Source organism: Callorhinus ursinus, unplaced genomic scaffold, assembly GCF_003265705.2.
Source record: "Callorhinus ursinus isolate GAN/ISIS: 27379988/994484 unplaced genomic scaffold, GSC_fseal_2.0 scaffold17, whole genome shotgun sequence".
In the NCBI taxonomy this organism is placed as follows: Eukaryota; Metazoa; Chordata; class Mammalia; order Carnivora; family Otariidae; genus Callorhinus; species Callorhinus ursinus.
In genome coordinates, this window is record NW_027397079.1 from 5,025,555 (window position 1) to 5,048,416 (window position 22,862).

A 22,862-nucleotide genomic window follows, 5' to 3' on the forward strand; every position below is an offset into this window, starting at 1 on the left:
TAAAAATGTTGTCCTAGTTGCTGTCTCAATTATCACACAGAAAAACCTTAAAACACAAAAGGGAATATTACATGGAGCTCCTGAGCACCCTGGGGGGTGCAGTGAAGGGCTGAATCACCTTAAAAAGCTCTAAGTCACGGTCTGCCTCCTGTGTCTGGGGCCGTGAGCAAGGCCCTTTGCTCTTAAGAAGTTTATTCCCTGGATGAGCATTTAGACAAGACAAGAACATCACCACGATTGATCTCACCCAGAATCATTCAGGAATCAACAGAAATCTGAAGAACACTTATGTCATGTATATGCCCTTTCAAGTCACATTTTTGAAATAGTCTCAAGACAATTTAATTTCCTTAAAAAGCAGTCCCTTGCTTCTTTCTATCTTTTATTTATGATTGCATCTGACAGACAGAAGCTCAGATATCAGATTATTATGTCACAGCTTAGTTATTTGTCAAAATATATTCTTTCTTACCCTTCATATTACCTTCAAGTTGTCCTGTATGGGGTACAAGCAAAATTAAAATACTGTGCTCAAGAAAAGTTATAAAGACAAACATTCTCAATGAAACAAAATAATTCAATAAAATATTTGGCTATGTGGGTGAGAACATGTCTGTGTGTGTACATGTATTTGTGGACATACCTACATACACTCAACTTGTCTAACGCTGTGGCAGGAAGAAATAGAAAGAAATAGTGAGACCATTTTCTTTTTCTTACATGTTAAAAAATAGCATGTTAACATAGATGCTACCTAGGCCTACTTGTGGTGCTGATTTCACAATATTACAAATATAAAATCATTATGTTGTACACCTGAAACCAATATAATGATATATGTCAATTACATCTCAGAAAAAATGTCAACAAAAATGATTCGGATTATCTCTATACTGGAAATCATGTCAGATTTGTGAAGAGAAACCCAGATATATATCTTACTGCCAAATACCTGATGTATATTTTAAAAATACCTGAAATCTTCCAGGAAGATAGATGTTGCTTAATCATAACAGTTTAATAAATATTCTGTCATTGTGAAGCAACGCTCCCCATATTAGTTTTTGTTAGTAAGAGGATTAGAGCAATCTGATCATATATAACAAAAGGATGGGAAAGTGGGAGAAATCCAGGGAATTCATAGAAACTCTGTGATATTTGGGGTTGAAAGTGACATGACATCAAAAAGAAGTGGGGCGCCTGGGTGGCTCAGTCGTTAAGTGTCTGCCTTTGGTTCAGGTCATGATCCCAGGGTCCTGGGATCGAGCCCCACATCGGGCTCCCTGCTCGGCGGGAAGCCTGCTTCTCCCTCTCCCACTCCCCCTGCTTGTGTTCCCTCTCTCGCTGTCTCTCTCTCTCTCTGTCAAAAAATAAATAAAATCTTAAAAAAAAAAAAAAAAGAAGTGAAGGCAATGGAGTGACTTTGGCAAAATGGTGGACTGGATGCCAAACCTGCATCCAAATTCCCCTCCCCCTCAGAGAAAGGGAAAAGTGAGCAGAAACTGAACCCACTATGTCAGGACTCTGGAAAACAGCCAATTGTTTACAGCAATCAAGCGAATGCTGAATCAAAGACAAGGCAACTTGAAAATGGTGGCAAAGCTTTGTGCCATTTTTAGTTGCCCTTGATCTACCTCCCATCCCAGCTCACAGAAAGTCTTGAGGTGCAGCCTGTATTCCTCCTTGGAGACCCTGGTCTCTGGCTTTGGAGCCTCTCCACAATGTACTGCGCTTGTCTGTCCTAATCTGTCTGGGGGCTGCCTGAAGGATTGATGCAAGCCTTTCATTTCTGTTTCACCTAACACAGAACCCACTTGGGGCAGAAACATGACAGACATTGCTTGAAAACACTGTATGGCAAAGGAAGACCCACAGCCATGTGGGGGCGAAAGGTAATGATTGAGATATACAGTTGACCTCAGAGGCCTGGAGAGAATTTCTTGGGGGAAATTTGGACATCCAAAAGAAATTTAGAAAGCCACACACATATACCAAGGACAGAATGAGTGTTCACAAAACACCTGAGCAGATCCTAGGCTGATTTCCAGGGTCAGCAGCAGTGACAAAGTCAATCCACAAAGAGTGGGAGAACACTTTGGTTTGTTTGGGTTTTGTTTTGCTTAGGTTTTTGCTCTTGAAATTGAAGGGAGTCTTTATTTAAACATTATATTAGTTGAACAAAGGGTCAGCTTTCAAACATCAGGAAGAGATGTTCTAGGATCTAGAACATCCTAGAGATTCCTCCTAGGAATGGAGCAAATTTGATTTACAGAGTTGCCACAGAATAATATTCTAATGTCTAGTTTTCGACAACAACACTAAATTACAAAGCATATGATGAAATAAGAATATATGGCCTGTGTAAAAGAAAAATAAATGAACAGAAACCATCCTTGAAAAAGCCTAGACATTGGAGTTACTAGACGAAGACTTTAAGTCAACTCTATTAAATTTTCAAAAATTTAAAGAAAACCATAGGCAAAGAAAGAAAGTAAACCATAAAAACGATGTAGGAACAAAATGGGAGTATCAATAAGAAGGTAAAAATTATAAAGAAGAACCAAATAGGAATTCTGGCAATGTACAATAACTGGAATGGAAAATTTATAAGAAAATGTCAACAACTGATTTGATTAGGCTGAAGAAAGGATCAGTGAACTCAAAGATAGGAAAATTGGAAATAAGTCTGAAGAGCTGAATGAAGAAAGGTGAAAGAACCCCAAAGCTTCTGTGGGTCACCATCAAGCAGACCAACCTGTGGGGGTCCCAGGAGAAGGGACAGAGAAAGAGGTAGATAAACCATCTGAATGAAGAAATAGTGTAAGTTTTCAAACTTGATGAAGTAAATGAATCACACATCCAAGGAGCTCAAATGAACTCCAAAAAGGCTCAATCAGAAGAGACCTACACCAAGACCCATTACAAACCGTTGAAAGACAATGACAAAGAAAGGATCTTGATTGTAAACCTGAAACTAATATTATACTTGTTAGTTCCCTGGAACTTAAATAAAACCTTAAAAAGGAACGCCTGGGTGGCTCATCAGTTACACACCTGCCTTAGGCTCAGGTCATGATCCAGGGTCCTGGGATTGAGTCTCACATCGGGCTCCTTGCTCAGCGGGGAGTCAGCTTCTCCCTCTGCCTGCCGCTCCCCCTGCTATGCTCTCTGTGTGTGTCTCTCTCTCTGACAAATAAATAAAATCTTAAAAAAAAGAACTTAAAAAAAGAGGATCTTGAATGCCACAAAAGTGACTCGTCCCAGAGATCCTCAATGATAATGCTTTATCTCTCATGACAAACCATGAGGCAAGAAAGCAGTGGGATAACACAATGAAAATTCTGAAAGAGGAAAAATAAACCTGTTGACCAAGAATTCCAAATAAAAAGTGCCCTTCAGAAATTAGGAAGAGATTATGACATTCCCAAATAAGCAAAAGCTGAGGGAGGTTATGACCTTTAGACCTACCCCACAAGGAATGCCAACAGGAGCACCTCAAACTGAAATGAAAGAATGTTGGACAGTAATTAAATCCAAGCAGTATGGATAAATGAGGAACACTGGTAAAGGTAACAACAAAGGTAAATATAAAAACTAATATTATTGCATTTTCGGTTTATTCCTCTTCTTTTGTTCTCTGATTTAAAAGCAAACACACAAACCAATACATTGTTTATATTGATGTTAGTGGTCAGGCAATGCAGAAAGATGTAACCAGTGAAAGTAACAACATAAAGGGGGAGGAACAGAGATGTATAGAAGCACAGTGTTATATAATTTTGATACTAAATTGGCATTATTCAAAGTATGTTGCTATAAGGCAACCAGGGGAATTGCATCCTCAAGATAATCACTAATAAAACACACACAGAAAAGGAGAGATCAAAATGGCACACCACACACACACACACACACACACACACACACACACACATTCATCAACTACATATGAGGAAAGGCAATAATAGAAAACAGAAGAACACAAAAAGAAAAAAATTAAGACACACAGGAAAAAACAGCTAAATAGTACAAGTGAATTTTGGTTATTACCTTAAAAGTAAATAGATTAAACTCTCTAAATAAGGCAGAAGTTGTCAGAATAAGTAAAAATATCACCTATCTATATGCCGTCAGTGAGAGTATTTAAATACAAAGACACAATGAGTTTGAAAATAAAAAAAAAATAAATAAAGGTATGCTATGCAAACAGTAACCCCCCCCAAAAGGGTTATTTTAGCAGACAAAACAGAGTTTTAAGTAAAACAAATATACATACAGATGAATGCATAAAGATGTGGTATATATATACACATATACATATACATGCAATGGAATATTATGCAACCATCAAAAGGAATGAAATCTTGCCATTTGCAACAACGTGGATGGAACTGGAGGGAATTATGCTGAGTGAAATATGTCAATCAGAGAAAGACATGTATCATATGATCTCACTGATATGAGGAATTCTTAATCTCAGGAAACAAACTGAGGGTTGCTGGAGTGGTGGGGGGTGGGAGGGATGGGGTGGCTGGGTGATAGACATTGGGGAGGGTATGTGCTATGGTGAGTGCTGTGAATTGTGTAAGACTGATGAATCACAGACCTGTACCTCTGAAACAAATAATACATTATATGTTAAAAAAAAAAAAAAAAGAAGAAGATAGCAGGAGGGGAAGAATGAAGGGGGGAAATCAGAGGGGGAGAGGAACCATGAGAGACTATGGACTCTGAAAAACAAACTGAGGGTTCTAGAGGGGAGGGGGTGTGGGGGGATGGGTTAGCCTGGTGATGGGTATTAAAGAGGGCACGTTCTGCATGGAGCACTGGGTGTTATACGCAAATAATGAATCATGGGACATTACATCAAAAACTAATGATGTAATGTATGGTGAATAACATAATAAAAAAATAAATAATTACAAAAAAATCATAAATAAGTTTATAAGGCACAAGTATGTTATATATTGTTAAAAGTTTCAATCCATCAAAAATTTATAACAATTAATTACATGTGGCTAACAATAGAGTCCCAAAAAATGTGAAGCAAAAAATGTGACCGAATTCAAGAGAGAAATAGTTTATAACAATAGTTGGATACATCAATACCCCACTTTCAATATGAGTAGAACAGCCAGAGAGGTCCATGAGGAAGCAGGATTTGAACAACACTATATACAAGTTAGACGTAACAGATATTCAGAACAATCCAACTAACAACAGCAGAACACACATCTTTCTAAGTTCACGTGGAACACTTACCAGAATAGATCGTATATTAATTAGGCTGCAAAACAAGTGTTAATGATTTCTTTTAAAGTTGAAATCATACAAAGTACCTTTTCCAACTACTGTGGAATAAAACTAGAAATTAACAACAGAAGGAAAACTGGGGAATCCATAAATATGTGGAAATTCAGCAACACAGAAACAGCCAATTGGCCGAACAAGAAATCACAAAGGAAATCAGAAAATACCTTGAGATGAACAAAAACAGAAACACAAACTTTGTGATTCAGCAAAAGCGGTGCTCAGATATGTAAATATAAGCCCATGAAAGATGCTCAGCATGATTAATCACCAGGGAAGTGATTTTGTAAATCAAAGCCACAATGAGATACCTCTTTATACCTATTAAGATGGCTGTAATAAAAAAAAGAAAAAGAAAAAGTGTGAGGAGCAGGAGAAATAAAATCCTCATATGGCTACTGGTGGAGATGTAAATGTGTGACTGCAGTGGAAATGGTCTTTCAAAAACTTAAGCAGAATTACCATATGACTCAGATTTTGCTAGGAGATACAGACTCAAAAGAATTGAAAGCAGGGACTTTAACAGCTATTTGGATATCCACATTCACAGCAGCATCATTCACAAAAGCCAAAAGGCGGAAGAAGCAAGTGTTCATTGATGGATGAATAGATAAGCAAAGTGTGGTCTCTACATAGTATGGGTTATCGTTCAGTAAGAAAGGATGGAGTTCTGGTATACACTACCACATGGATGGACCTTAAGAACATCATGCAAAGTGAAAGAAGCCAGGCACAAAAAGACAAATATTGTATGATTCCATGTACGTGAAATATCTAGAATAGACAAGTTCATAGAGATTGAAAGTAGAAGAAAGTTCATAATGGCCTGTGGAATAACAGAAAATCTGCACAAATGGAAAAGGAAACGATGTAACCTACTTCATGGGCCAGACATCAGTCTCAACCTTATTAAATTTGCACCCATACAACTAAAAGCAAAAAGGAAAAGTTCCTTTCCCATTAAATCAACAACACTCCGGATACTACTATCAGAAGTTATATCTGTTTTGAGCTCATTTTCATTTACTAAATTATTGAAAGTCTAATCACATCTAATAATGTCCTGAGTTTAACCCACTGATTATAGAATGCACTATTTATCATTTACATTTTTGTATACAAATAAGATGTGTTGCAGATATTTACACAGATGATCTTTCATGGATTTAAATGAATTAACTTATTACTGCCCTAACCTCTTAGGCCTGTTATAAACTTCCTAAATGCTGACTGTGGAATTTGGTTTGAATTTGGTCTATAAATTCTAGGAAAGGTATCTAACACACACATATGCATGCACACACACACTCTTAGTTGCACTAAGGTTTTAATTAGATTGTGTATTAAAACAGATCAATTTCAACTGTGAACAAATAGCGACCCATAGTGATTTTCTTAATAATCAACTTCACACTGATATGGGAGCATCTTAACTCCTTTCTGACTGTAACTTTGACACACGTGACTGAAGAGTCCCATAACTTATCGATCAGTTTGAATAAACTGGCTGCTGAAGGCAAATCACCTGCAGGAAGGGAGAATTAGGGAATTCTGGGTTGATGAAGGATAAGTGTGTAAGCAGCTCGGGGACTCCTGGAGGCATGAACCTTGCTCTTGAGCATGGTGTCATCCCACACTCCCCAAGCCTTGGGTAACTGCCCTCAGCTTTTCCTTCCCTCTGCGTCTTCAGTATTTATTGAAAGCATGTGAAATATTTACCCACCTCTTTAACCTTGATTTTCGGCTATCTGTTTCAATGCAGTCTATCAATGTGGCTGGGAATTAGAAGCAGGAAATAGAGTAATGTTTACCATTTCCTAAAAACTTCACCACTCCCGTAGCTTAATGTGAAACTGAAAAACTTCAAACTGTCTTCCTCTACAATTGTTATAATTTCCCTGGTCCTACTAACTTACCTTAAAACAGCATGATTTTCAGCTGCTCCCACTGATATTTAAAGGTGTTCACAGTTAGAAATCCCTAGCATGAGATTATATGACTTGAGACGCTCAGAGCACATGATTTGAATACCAGTGGCAATAATCAGGATCTGCGGCAACTAAATGGCCATGACTCTTCACAGAGAAATTTTTTCATTGTATGTGTTTAAATATTCTCCCTTTGTAAATGCATGATAGCTAGTTAAGCTTTGAATATATCATAAAGGAAATATTCATGCCTACAAATAAAGTGAAGGATGGATTTCTTAAATGTGTTCACCTGTTTGTCAGATTTATGAAACAGTCTTCTGATTTCAGGGTAAAATAACTTTAAGGGATATATATTTATATGTATATTATGTATTTATATATTATAGTTATGTTAATGTATTATACACTTAAATATTATACATAAAATTATCTATAATTGTATATATGATTATATGTTTAACACTATTCACTATAGTTAATATATAAACCTCCCCATGGTTTACATTACATGGTGGGATCTTCCATGTTTTAAATAGTTCTACAGTAAAGAGACCTGTTTAACTTTGTCTAAGCCAGCATTTACCAAATTCACTAACCAGACATCTCTTGTCTGAATTAGTATTTATGATTACATTTTGTGTAATGTTTTCAGAGGATGGAAGCATGATTTTTTTTTTACATATTGAGCAGAGAATAAGATAAAAATGGCATTAATCCATTTATGACAAAGAAGACCCTGGGTGTAAAGTTGACAAAAACTGTAATATTGAGAAAGCATTTTGGAAATCTCTAATTTCCAATGGCCTTTCAAATAATATGGGCAGAACCCCAAGAATATTTAGGTCTGACCTGGCATCGTGAGAAGTCTGAGGATTCTAACTTTTATATAAATATGATTCAGAAGTCAGAAGAACCAGAAGACAATACTGAAATGCTAGCTGGTAAGACAGTAAAAAGAGAAAAGGAAACTCAAGCCCACAGTTGTGATTTTGTTCACAGATGGAGGTGTGTTTGGGGACACGGTTGCCAGAGGACATCTGTGCCTTCTGCTCCTTCGCCCTGGCTCCAGCCCCTACCTTCACATGCACCTAAGGTCCCCCCCAACCAAAGAAAACCCGTTCCAAGCTTCCCACCACCCCAACCATTATTGGATTGAGGGTTCAAATATGGTTTTCTTTAAGGATAATCCACTCTTCCTGGCTCTTTCTGTAACCTGCTCATGCAATGTTTCCATTCTGCCAAGGTGGTTCCCACCCATTACAAGAAGTTTAACGAGGGGGCACCTGGGTGGCTCAGTCGGTTAAGCGTCTGCCTTCAGCTCAGGTCATGATCTCAGGGTCCTGGGATCAAGTCCCGCATCGGGCTCCTGGCTCAGTGGGAGCCTGCTTCTCCTTCTGCCTGCCACTCTCCCTGCTTCTGCTCTCTCTCTCTCTGACAAATAAATAAATAAAATCTTTAAAAAAAAAATTTAACGAAGGCTGGCGTCAGAATAATTACCCACAGCCGCAGCCATGTCTTTTCTTTCACTCATGCTCACCTCCCCTGGGCACAAGTGCATCCCACGGAAGCCATTCTCACTCTGCTGAAGTTAGCAGAAATTTCCCTGGAGAACTGATGGTTTGGTGACCTTTCATATTCCTATTCTCTATGTACCAGTTCAACTTTCACGGCTGTGTGTGTGTGAGAAGAATAGGACTTCCCCTTAATAAAATCATGTACCTCTAATTTTATTGTCAACCACCAGGGTCTCTGGTGTCCTTTTGCCACATTTATCAATGTCTTGGGAAGAAGTGCCTGTTTTTAACAGATCCCACTATTGGTATGTCATTCCTTTGAAGAATCCTGCTGATGGCGCTTACTCATTTTGGGTCACCACCTGCAGGCTGGTCTCAGGACTGATGCTTTGCTCTGAAGTTGAGGGATGTAACCTCTCCATGTGAATCACAACAACCAAAAACCAGTACTTTGGTACCAAAGAGATGGGTTTGTGTGTTATTTATGTTTTCACTCACCAGCACATGCATGACACTGGGGATGGGTAAATGTATATTTTGCCTCTCGTGTAAAAAAAAAATCAAGCCTAAAACTTGGTTATTCCCACCATGATTTCAATTTCTTCCTGGAATATCTTAGAACAGTAACTGTCATCCTTAACTGTAGAGTAAACATATCTGGGGAGCTTTAAACTATATGGATACCTTGCCCTCATCCCTCAGAGAATCTGATTTAATTGTTGATTTAATTTCAGTGTCATTTGGGCACTGGAATTTTTATAATATCTCCAGGTAATTCTAAGTTGCCATCAAAATTGAGAAGCTCTGCATCAGATTCTCACAGGCTTGGGGGCTACTCGAAGCCCTAGCTCCTTTTCCCCACAGTTGAAGCATGGGGATCCCTACCGAGTGCCTCAGATTCACGGTGTCCAGCTGCCAATTCCAGGGGGTGAGGTGGGGAGCCTGTTCCCCCTCCCTGTGGTCCCCCTTTAAGGAGACAAACGTCACGGTTATTGATTTCCCCCATGTCATAAACACCTTACACCTGAAATGGCTCTTTACCTCTTATTTTCTGACTTTCATCTTTTCCAGTTTGGCAGGAAATCAAAATTAAATACTTTAAATTAAAGACTTACCTTAAGGGTGGGGGGATGGGTTATCCTGGTGATGGGTATTGAGGAGGGCACGTTCTGCATGGAGCACTGGGTGTTATGAACAAACAATGAATCATGGAACACTGCACCAAAAACTAATGATGTAATATATGGTGATTAACATAACAATAAAAAAATTAAAAAAAAAAAAGACTTACCTTAAAAGGCAGTGTCTTGGACTCCAGTCTCCGGTCTGAAACTTGAATGGCTTACAAATCAGCCCTGTCATCCTCCCAATAAGAGGAAAGCTGAACACCCTGAGAATCTACAGTCCTTCCTGGATACCCCAAAGAAACCATGTCACAGGGCACACCACCCCCTGGAAAAACAGAGGCCCAGGCAAGCCGACCCCGAGAGGAGCCATAGCTGGAGCTGGTTGGGAATGCCAAGAGGGTGTGTGACTGATTGCTGCAGGCTGAGCCAGGTGAGCCTGACCCAGAGGGACATGGATTCTGCCAGGAGCCCCATCAAAGGCTGGGTAAAGATCAGAGAAACATCCCCTCACGCTTCCAGCAGGGGGAGGGAAAGTAATCACTCCAAAATATGCCCAGAAAATTGTCATCATCAACAAAGGCCTTGCCCTCAAAGGAAACTATCTGACACAGCTGGGTTAGACGGAGCCCGAGCGGCCTGGGGGGGGAAGGAGCCTGCCCTAGGCCTCACCCCTTGGCCCGTCCTCCCTGACTCGGTGAAAGGGGAGGCCTCAGTGCAGGACCACAGAATGCTTTACCTCAGCCACACAGTAGGGTCACATCAACGGGTCTCCTGAGCAACACCTGGGGGCTACAGCTGACAGGAAGGAGAGGCTCAGACACCACTTACGGAGCCTCTGGCAAGACGTCAGGACAGCACGGGAGACAAAACCATGGCCCTGGAGGATATGTAGCCTCAGACAACCAACCCCTTTGGTTGACCCTGATGACCTCATTCACCCAGAATGGTCTCTTTAGAGGCCCAATCTCAAATACAGTCCCATTCTGAGGTCCTGGGAGTTAGGGCTTCAACGTATGAATGTGGGGCGGGGGGGACCACAGTTCAGCCCAGGACGCTTCTCAACTGAAAAGCAAAGAGAAAAAAGAAAGGAGGGGTGTAAGGAAATAGTTGTGAATGGAACAGAATGTTTAAGAAGCGTGAAACAATTACCCAAGAGGTAACATATGCATATGGAAACACAAAATGGTACAAACCGAGAAAGGAACTGAAGAAATATGTGGAGTGTGAGAATTCTCAAAATTAATGACAGACACCAAATCCCAGATCCAGAAATCTCAGAAAAACACTAAACAGGGTAAATGCCAAAACGCTACACTGAGGCATAGCAATTGTGCAGAAAATAAAATATAGAGAGAAAATCTTGGAGGAAGTCAGAAAAACCCCTCACCCAGAGAATAAGGAGCATAAGATGAACAAAGGACTTTTCTTCAGAAACCAACAAGCAGAAACAAAGTGAAGTGTTCAAAGTGTAAACAGAAAAACAAAAAACAAAAACAAAAACCACTCACCTAGAATTACTTTTGTATCTGGGGAAATTGTCCTTCAAAAGTCAAATAGAAATAAAGATTTTCTCAGGCAAACCAAACATGAGGTAATTTGTTGCCAGTTGAACTGACTTGCGATATATTTTAAAATGATTTCTCCAGAAAGAAGAAAATGATGTCGGGCAGAAACTCAAATCTAACCTACATAGAGGTACGTAAAGAAAAGAAGAGTGTTAGAGAAGGAATAAATGAAGGTAAAATAATCTATTATTTATCTGATTATTTTTTTAAGATTCATATTTTTTTTTATTTTAGAAAGAAGAGCGAGAGCAAGAGAGCATGGAATGAGGGGTAGCAGGAGAGGGAAAGAATCCTCAAGCAGAGCATGGGGTGCAGAACCTGATGTGGGGGTTCTATCTAAAGACCCTGAGATCATGATGTAAGCTGAAACCAAAAGTCTGATGCTTAACCAACCATGCCACCCAGGCGCCCCTATTTATCTGATTCTTAATTGATACAACAGATAATTTGTTCAAAATAATAATAACAACAATGTATTTAGTAATTATAGCTTATGGAGAAGTGAAAAGGGTGACAGCAATGTTATAAGGGACAGAGACAGGAATTGGGAATACTTGACACACCCACACTACCGATGGGCTGGCATAGTTTTATTTGAAGTTCAACACAGAATACTTGTACATATATATTGCAAACTCTAGGGAAAAAAACAGTGCCAAGAGGGAAATGTATAGTATTGAATATGCATATTAGAAAAGAATAAAGATCTAAAATCAGTAATTTAAGCTTCCCCTTTAGGAAACTAGAAAATAAAGAGCATATTAAGTCCAAAATAAGCACAAGAAAAGAAAGGATATAATTATAACAGAAATCAATAAAATTGAAGACAGGATATCAGTAGAGAAGATCAACAAGACCAAAAGGTTTTTCTTTAAAAAGATCGATAATATTGATAAACATCTAGTCAAGCTAATGAAGAAACAAAACAGCAGAGACATTAATATCAGACATGAAGAGGGTCCACCACTATTGATCTTATAAATGTTAAAAGGATAATAAAGGAAAATATGAACAACTCTATGTCGAGAAATTTGATAACTTAGAAACAACGGACCAATTTATTGGAAGAAACAGTCTACTGAAATGTACACAAGAAGCAATAGACATTTTGTTTAACTTTATGTGTTTATTTAAGTAATTTACACCCCAACGTGGGGCTTGAACTCAAAACCCCGAGAACAAGAGTTGCAAGCTTCTCTGACTGAGCCAGTCAGGAACTGCATCAGTAGACAATTTGAATAGGCATATTTCTATGAAAGAAAGTGAAGCGATAGTGAATAACCTTCGAAAACAGAAAGCACAGGACCAGCTGGTTTCAATGGTGAATTATATAAAGAATTTAGGGAAGAAATGATACCAATTCTCTACAATCTCTTCTAGAAAGTAGAAGCAGAAGAAATACTTCCTAACTCATTCTGTAAAGTCAGCATTATTATAATACGAAAATTGGACAAAGACAGAAAAATGAGAGACCAAAATCTGTCCTGAACAGAGATGCAAAAATTCTCAACAAAATGTTAGCAAGTCAAATCTCACCATGTATAAAAAAGAATTATAAATCACAACAAAGTGAGATTTATGCCAGGTGTGCAGCCCTAGTTCAACATCCAGAAATTAAGGCATGTCCCATCACATGAATGGGCTGAAGTAGAAAAATCATGTGATCATTTTAACAGATGCAGAAAAAATATTTTACAAAATTCAATACTAAGTCATGATGAAAAAAAATCTCTGAAAATGAGTAGAAGAATACCTTCTCAACTTGACAAAAAAAAATCTTTGTAAAACCTATAGTTAATATTTTCCTTAGTGGCAAACAGCTAGGTGCTTTCCCCTTAAGATTGGAAACATCATACTGGAATTCCTGTATAATTTAATAACACAAGAAAAGGAAATAAACAGAATAAGAGGAAAGAAATAAATGGCCTTTGTTCAAGGTAACATGGCAGTCTATGTAGAAAATCCGCCCCCTAAAAGGTAATTAAAACCCTCTTGGATCAAATAAATGATTAATGCAAGGTTACAGGATACTAGATTAGTATGAAAAAGTCAATTAAGTTCTTATATATCAGTAATGATCAATTGGAACTTGAAATTAAAAACACAATGCCATTTATCTAGAACAAAATAAATGAAATAATTCTGTATAAATCTAACCAAATTTGCCCAAGATTAACATAGTGAGAATTATAAAATTCTGATGAAAGAAAACAAATATGTTAATAAGTGGAGAGATAGTCGATGATAATGTTTGGGAAGAGTCAATACTGTCAAGTGGCTGGTGTTTCCCAGAATCATCCATAGATTGAGTGCAATCCTAAATAAAATCCCAGTAAGTAGTTTTGTGGAGATCAACAAACTGATTCATATTTTTTTATGGAAAGGCAAAGACTTAATAGTCACCATAATAGCAAAGGAAAAAGAACAAAGTGAGAGGACCAGAAATATCCTATTTCAAGAGTTACTGTGATGCTAGAGGAAGCAAGAAAGTGTGGTATTGGTGCAGTAATAGAAACCGATCAAGGCAACAGGATAGCCTCTCCAGATTCTCTGGGTTAGTAATCAAGACTAATCTTGCATTGCTGACCGATCTTTAATCCTTCCTAGGACTTCCTGATCATTCTCTAGTTCTATCCTGTTCAACAAAATTTTTTTTGATTTTGTAAAATTAAATGAAAAAAAGGAAAAAGAAAAAAATCACCATAAAACTCACTGCATAGAAGCAATCATCATTAAAATTTGTTAAACATCATTTTACCTATTTATCCATAAATAGACTAACAAATAGTTAAAAATAAAATTTTAAAATATTAAGTATTAATTTTTTTTTAATTTTAATTTTAGGCAAAATACATTCAATTTATATTACGATATAAACATAGTAAAAAAGGAATGACATAAGCCTGAGGAACATGCTAAATGTCAGAGAAAATTTGTTAACAACAAGAGAAGCTAGGATATGGTATATCTGATTAAAATAATTATGACCCATATTAAGGTTGTAGCCATTATGTTTTTTGAAGTGAACAGTTCACCATTAGACCATATTTATTTTCTTCTTGTTATGAACAGTGAGGAAATTAGTACTTCGGCTCCCCTCCTTTCCCTCACTCCTTACAGTGATTCTGTACCTGATTTCCCTCGGAAACTGAATGCTTAGTGTTCTTTCCATTTGCAGATAACAACTATTTCAGGAACGTTTTTTTCTATCTCCAACCTTTTTTTTTCTCCTGTTCTATTTTTCTATCCTGTTTTTGAGAAAATTAAGAATTACATCTTTTGTCCTCTAAAGCTATCACTGTTTTAAAACTCATTATTACCTGCTACCCATCATTTATGCTCCACGGAACTAGTGTGGCTCTCTGTTGCACATCCACTTCGTTTTTTCTGTATTTCTAGTGTAGCTTTCATTTCCTTATTTGTAAGCTTGTGCTTCAACTTCACAAAGGGAAAATAATTGGTACTCTGTTCAGAACTGCGATTGGGGATTTTTATAAATAATCCCTCACGAAATATTCTACTAGTCATTGACATTAAAGAATATCTCCCTCAATATTTGGTCTTTAAGAAATTGCTAAGGTTTATAGCAAAACCCCTGAGAAAATGATACCTTCAATTTTTATGTATCTCTCTCCCCCCCCCCATTCCTGGGCCCACAGAAATTTCCCTGAGCTTGAAGGCTATGGTGTAAAGACTTAGAAATGGTGTGTCCAGCAATTCCAGCTCTCCAGAAGCATTCCATTGCGTCCTGTGGAAACTCAAGAGGATCAACACAAATTTCTTTCACGGTTCATCCATATCCTAAGGATAATCTTTAAAGACCACGTTTAGGGTTTGGGTCCTCATTTTTAAGTAAATATGTTTTATTCTGCCTGAGGTTTTAAGATTTAGCTGTTAAGTCTCAAGTACTGTTCTTTAGTTTTGTTAACATACCCAATATTAGGTCTACATCATAGTGATTGGAAGTCAGAGCAATTCCGTCTTCTCAACTGGACACAAATTTTGTTTCCTCTTTTCTTATTTTGTTCTTCTTGGTTTAGAAATAGGAGAATGAAGTAAAAACACAAACACAAAACAAAACAAAAATGTTTGTCTTCCATTAAAAAAAAAATCATATGACCTTATGACTTCCACCATGACTATTTTGGTCCACACACCTATAGGTGAGTTACTGCGATCAATCTCCAACTGGACCCCCTGCTCATATTCTCTACTCCCTTCTGCTTGGTACTATACACACTGCCAGTTTAATTTTTATTAATATAACACAGTGTAAAGGTCACTGGGGGTATAACATTTATTCATACATCCAACAAATATTTATTGAGAAGCTATTGAAATTACTTCTAGAAATGGCTGAGAATAAAAATAAAAACTCTTTATGTTTATGGAACAATATAAAAATGGAGACAGATAATAAAAAGTAAACAGATATAAATGTTACAGTAGCAATAAATGCTATGAAGAAAAATTTTTAAACAAAATGATAGGAGTGCTTTTTTAGATAGCACTTTCAGATTTATCAAGAAATATGGTATTTGAACAGAAACAAAAATACAGTGAAGAACTGACTCATATTACTATCCAAGGAGAGCTTTTCAGGCAGAGGGGAAAGCTAGTCTGACAGGCAGGCTGAGCTGGGAGCAGCTGTGAAATGTGTGAGGAGCAGCAAGGAAGTCATCCTGACTGGAATGGTGGGACAAGCACAGAGTGGTGGGAGAGATCTGAGAGGGGCCAGGGTTATGCAGGACCTTATGGGTTTTACTAAGGATAGATAGTGCATACAGTCATCAGTGTGCATGCAAGAACAACCTCAGGACTCTGAGTTTAGCAAAAGGGCTTAGAAGTGCAGAGAGAACCCTCATACGTCCATCTGTTGGGTAAACTGCAGCCCAAAGAGACACTCCCTTTCCCAAGGTCAAGTTGCCACTCTATAGCATCCACAGTTCTGAGGGGTTCCTCTGCTTGGGACAGGCAAACGTTTTCATTACAAAGCATGAGGATTAGAGAATTCTGCTCTCAGGGAAGGGATGTCTCTGAGTTTGGTGAGTCTACCTTTGATCTAGCACTATGTGTCCCTAATGCAAAGTCTATACTGTGGACACTGTTCTTCCTCCAGAAAACACTACAGGACAATGGAGTGGGACGAACCCTGGGCCTGGAGGCAGTCAGGTCTGGGGCCACATCCTCCTGCCCTTCCACTAATGAGCTGCGTGGCATCAGTCAAGCAAGTGAACTCCTTTGGGTCTAAGTTGTCTCATCTGCAGAATGGGTTTAACCTCACTGTCTCAGAGGGTTGTTGGGATGGTTAAAATATAGCAATCATGAAGGGAAGTGTTATGTAAGATGGGGAATATAGAGGCAGAGACTGGACAGAGAGCAGGGGACTTCTGAAAAGATGAGCTAGAGAGTTGCCAAAGCCCAGATTTGGTTGCTTCATGGCCTCTGGTTCAGGTAAAGGGACCCCCGGGAAAGCTTCAGCCCCACCAATATCACCGGTGGGGAGCTGGCTCACTGTACCTAACCCCCATGTCGTGACTTCTGACAAGTCATCATCCAGATGCCTGTTAGATTTACAAGTGGAGATGTCTGGTGGGCAATTGGAATTACCAACATGGAATTTAGGAGAGATGGGGATTTGAAATGTAAAATTTGGGGTCATCAATTTAAACATGGTATTTAAAGCCTAGGAACCGTGATGGGGTCACAAGAGACAGGAGTGTAGATAGAGAAGAAAGAAGAGCACCAAGGAAAAAGCCCTAGGGTACTTCAGTGTTTAGGGAACAGGAAGACATGCAGGAGTTAATCAAGGATTTTAAGGAGTGGGAAGTGAGATGGGAGGAAAACCGAGAGCATGAGTTATCCTCGGAGCCAAGTTAAAATTGCGTTTCAAGAGAAAAACATGTGGTTACCTGTGTCAAATAGTGAAAGGCAGAGTAAAATGGAGACAGAAATGCCACTGAACTTGGCAACATGCAATTCACCAGTGACCTTGAAAAAGCTGATTTTGGGGGAGAAGGTAGGGAAAAGTGTGACAGGCACTCTTATGATGTTTTTCTATTTCGTCAGTTAAATAAGAATCAAGGCCATCGAATGAGGGAGAAATGGAGGTGTTGGTAGTTCCAAGAGAGGCACCAGGTGAAATAGTTATTTCAAAGGACTTGACTAGAACAAAGTAGTAAGACTGACAGAAAATGAGGGGCCATGAGAACTTTGTAGTCACAAATATAAAATGAGAACCATCAGCACAGTTGTGTACTTTTCCCTTGCAGTTTCCAAGTATTTTGATGCCACCAGAATTGGCAAAATTAGATTTAAGTTAGGGATTATGGAATGAAGACCAAGGAATTGGAAGTGTGTAAACAGGGAGGGGCCATACAAATGAGAAACCAGGGTGTTAAAGCCGGGTCTGGGGGAAGTGAGGATTGAGGGGCTTAGTGAGAGAGAGATCCCGATTGCTGGATGGATTGGAAGCCTCAGTGACAGTATTTGTTCAAGAAGGGAGATTAGAGGTAGGAGGTCGTGGCCGGAGAAGGTCATCCTTTCGGCTGGGATCATGATGGTTGTAGAGTTGTGACACTGTCACTCAGAGTGACAATAGGAAAGGGCCACCAGTGTGTGGGGGAGACAATCCATCGGAGTGAGCCAGTCAGGGAACAGAAAGCCTGGTGTGAGACAGATTGTCTGCATGGCCACTGACTTCACCAAGGATGACACAACTCCACAATAAACAGACCAGGAAGCCCGGTGCTTAATCGGTCAGTGACGGAGGGGGTGTAAAGTAGGTGGTGGCCATGGAAAGCAGGGGTGTTTGTGCTTCACAGGAAAATATTTGCAGAGAAGAGTGGGGATCATGGTCTGCAAGCGGGTGTGAGGATTAAGGAGGAAACCCATTGGGTCTCTGAGATCAGGGGTGTACGAGGTGTGGGAGGGGAGAAAACCAGATACCCCTTGGGGTGTGGTGTCCTCGTGGAAAATGCATTTTAGAGCAAAGGCATGGCATGAGCGTGGGGTGTGGTGAGAATACAGCTGGGCTCTCCAGAGGGGTCATGACCCACAGCACAGGTGTCGCGGAGGCTTAGATGCTGTCCTGCAGACCCTGGTGCAGACAGGTGCGGACCGTGGGCTAGTGAGCTTCGGCCAACTTTAGAAATGGGCGTGCAGGTGGGAACCCGGGGCTATGGTGGGGGCAAAACTGGAAACAGGTCTGTCGGTTAGGTCCAGAGAGATGATGAGGCGAGTACCAGGACTGTAGCTACAGAAGGGTCAGGGAGGTTGATGGGAGAGAGTAGGAACTGCAGCAAAGAAGGACGAGGCAGGAGGACGGGAAGAAGTGGGAGGCTGCAGGGGCGTGGGGTGTAAGTGGAAAGGGGCGGGTTGACCATAGGTCCTGACGCTGCAAGACCAAAGGGAGTCTGGAAAGCCACCAGGACACGGGAGGTATTGGGGTTCACAGCTCAGAGTTGGAAAGGGATGTCCAGATACATTTGTTAACTGTGTGACACTGAGACATGAACGTTTGGCATTAGCACTGCTATCTCAGCATGCCCACGGCTCAGGGAGACAGGAAGGATATGTTCTAAGATGTCCCGGCAGAATGATCTTTAGGCTGTATTTGCAAGCGTGTGTACCTCTCGAAACAGCCTGTCTTGAATTCCAACTTTTTAAACCTACTTTCTAATCTCTCCAAATTATTTCTGATGTGTAAGGGGAAGGGGAGGAGATGGGAAATGGGAAACGACAGGAAAAAGAACTAGAGGCAAATCATTTTCATTTTCTAAGATATGTGAGTGGAGGGAAAAATACTTTTCGTGCTTAGTCAGATAGCTTTCTCTGTTCAAATGTCTGCAAATCAAGTGAACCAGGGAACTGCAAACCTCACTTCAGGGACCTGAATCGGGAAGAAAAAACTCAAGCAAAGTCAGAACAACTGGAACTAAAGTGAGCCAAAATACTTACATTTAAAAATAAGGTTCCAAACTCCAAGTTTTTACTATCTTTTAAATGCATTTTGCACATTTATGCAATGCTGAAAAGGGCAAAGTTAATGTAAATTTAATCCAAACTATTTTTCATTGTAAATGCATAAAAAATGCCATGCTCTCCCATAAAGTCTACCAGACCTAAGGATTCTGAGATCAGGCTCAAAAATGAAATAGCAATTTAGTCCAGTGGAATTTATTTTACAAAAAGCATCTCATATTGCAAAACGGTACCAATGGACTCTTAGTAAATGATTGGGCGAGTAGTAAGAGCTAACAAAAAAATGATTCTTAGTAGTATAGCCTTTATATTTTGGGGTGGGTACCTCTTTTTGGTACTTAGCTCTTTACATAACTAAAATGAGAAATGACTTCACTGTCACCTAATATTTCTTGAAATATCAATAATTTATGAAATTTGGTTCTGTTAATAAAGCAAATTTTGTTTGCATAAAATAACACTGTAAGGAGCAAAGCATGGGGGAGGTTAAAACTGCAGTATTGTTATGACTGGCAGCATTCTTTTTGGCAACCCTTTGGCATCAAGCACATTGCTGAGTATACGGGAGACGCTGGACAATGATTCCTTCAATTAAACACTCTACTGCAAGAAGTCGTTCAAGATATGCGACATATGGGGGGGGCCCTGGCTGACTCAGATGGTTAAGTGTCTGCCTTCAGCTCAGGTCATGATCCCAGGGTCCTGGGATCAAGCCCCATGTCAGACTCCCAGCTCAGCGGGGAGCCTGTTTCTCCTTCTCCCTCTGCCTCTCCCCCTGCTTGTGCTCTCTCTGTTGTTCTCTCTCTCTCAAATGAATAAATACAATATTAAAAAAGATGTGCAACATATGGAAATTCTGTGAAATAATGGAAATTATGGTTTACCATGGATTGGGAAGGTGTCAGGTCAATGCTCAATGACGATTCATATCCGCTCTCCACGTCCCAGTCTCAGAAGTGTTGTAGAGGAAGGCTACAAGGTTCACTCCAAGTCAGCGTACAATAATTAGGGCCCACTCAATCAAGAGGAGACATGCATAGAGAGCAGGAGCCACTTAGGGTACAATAAAATTCAGAGTGGATTATATCTGGGCCAGATTAAGCTGAAATCTCCTCCCCTAGCTTATAAAATTGTCTACGCAGGAGAAGAACACCAGCTTCCTTTGCCACACAGTATTGGTATGAATATAAATGCTGTCACATTTGCCAATGTACTTGGTAAACTATTCAGCATTCTAGGGATCTCAGGTTTCTTTTTTCTTTTTTACTTATTTATGCTAATGTTCTGTCCACAGCTGGGGTCCTTGTGTTTGGTTACCTATAGGAGAGAGGTAAAATCAAGTTAAAATGGGTCTCCAGGATGCCATAGAAGCACATCCTTGGTGGATTTTGGTATTTAGGGCTTCTTACAGCTGACATTCAATCATACACACTTGTCATTTTTGACTCTGCCTGGTGGGAGAGGGTGGGTATTTGAAATTAAAAAGAATTGCTTAAAAAAAAAAGAAGGCCTTGACTTTCAGCTGCATTTCTGCTGTGTCCCTGAGTCTAGGTCCTTAATTTAGCTACATCTGGTTTCCTCAGGTAAAATAAGGATAGTAACATCACAATAACATGGATTGTGTGGGGATCATCTGAGACAGCATAACATAAATGAAATTGGATGGTGAATTGGAAAGTGCTAAAGGTAATCACTGTCCTCACCTGTCATAACGTTAACCCTGCTGAAAGGTTCATACAATAACCATAATATTCTGGATTCCTGTCTAATAGGCTTTTGTAAACTCATTAAAGATCTTTTAAGTCATTACCATGGATTCTTAGCTGTCAAAATTTAGTGCACTAAAAAAACCCTGAATTGCTTTTCTTTCATTTCATGTGTTTTATGTGAATATTGGGAAAAAGAAACGTGCTCAGATGCTGCAGGATCAAAACAAATCACGCTCATGTATACCATCACATGCAAATCAGCCGCAGAGCCAACTATTCCTACGTTTCTAAGTCTTGCTTTAATTTAGTATCATTTATCATCACTTTTGAGATGAGTGTCTCATTGAGCTTTCATCCCACAAGCTGGTGAGCTAATATATAAAGTAATCTGAATTAATGTAGAAAAACATTAGAGATGTTCATTTTTCAGGTGTGAATGATTTCCCCAAGTATCGACATCTGCTGTGTTCCTTTTCCTCAGTAATTGTGTAAATTGGTAAAGCCATCATGTGCTTGGCACAATTTTGATACTGGATTTCCAGACATATAGGACTGTATTTCTCTCCAGATGTTTGCAGATTTTCACTGATGCTCCTACAGCTGTTTGTTTACAGGACTCACTGATGTTCCAGTTTGTGGGTAACATGGGTCTTTTTCCCATCTTTTCCTCTTTGAAGCCCATTTTCATGTGACTGATTGCATACAGCAGATCCGCCAGTGGCCAAGCTGGGATGAGGAAAAACAAATCATTCTGTTACCTGCTAGGTACTTTGAAAATATCTGGAATTTTTGGCTAAAATGGGCTTTTAGATTATTTATTAATTTCAGATATGACTGATTCCTCAGGCACAAATTTAAAAGATCAGTCAGAAGGAGGTGGAAATATATGGATGAAAATGATAACATCATTGAAATACTATGCATAGTGAACAGGAGATCTCATTACTATCTGTGTTTTTATCAAGATTCTAGGATTTTCCTAAAATATAAGATTTCTCATATTTTTCTTTCTGGATTTTCCTGTCTGCATTTCACTGGAGTATAGGCAAGCATAGATACACAATCCTATGCACACACAGTCATCCTTGAAGTTCTAGGTTTTGGCCCCTGAGTCTTTCAAACTGGAGCCCTAGCAGGGTCAGTTCGGTGTGAGCTGAGGGGATGCCCGATCGAATGAAGGGCAGTCATTTTTCAGAAGTAGTTCTGAGGTTTGCACAGACCCATGGGGATGAAGGGTTGCTCCTCCCAGAATATATGAAGATACAGATTTCTATGTTAATCTAGTTTTCTGTGAATATATATATTTTTTTCAAATATCCATGATATGAGGCACAGGAAGCAAGCTGTGGACTGAACCGACCACCACCTTTGTTTTCATTTGAGTGTGCTGGTGGGGGGGCCCTGACCTGCTGCGCCGTCTCTCTCAGTGCTACTCTCCTCCTACTGATGCATTACTCTGTATATGTTTTTTTTTATATTAAATTCTCTCTCTGCTGAGCACTTTATTTAAAATTTTTTATTGTTATGTTATCACCATATATTACATAATTTATTTTGGTGTACTGTTCCATGATTCATTGTTTGTTCATAACACCCAGTGCTCCATGCAGAACGTGCCTCCTCAATACCCATCACCAGGCTAACCCATCCCCCCACCCTCCTCCCCTCTAGAACCCTCAGTTTGTTTTTCAGAGTCCATCATCTCTCCTGGTTCGTCTCCCCC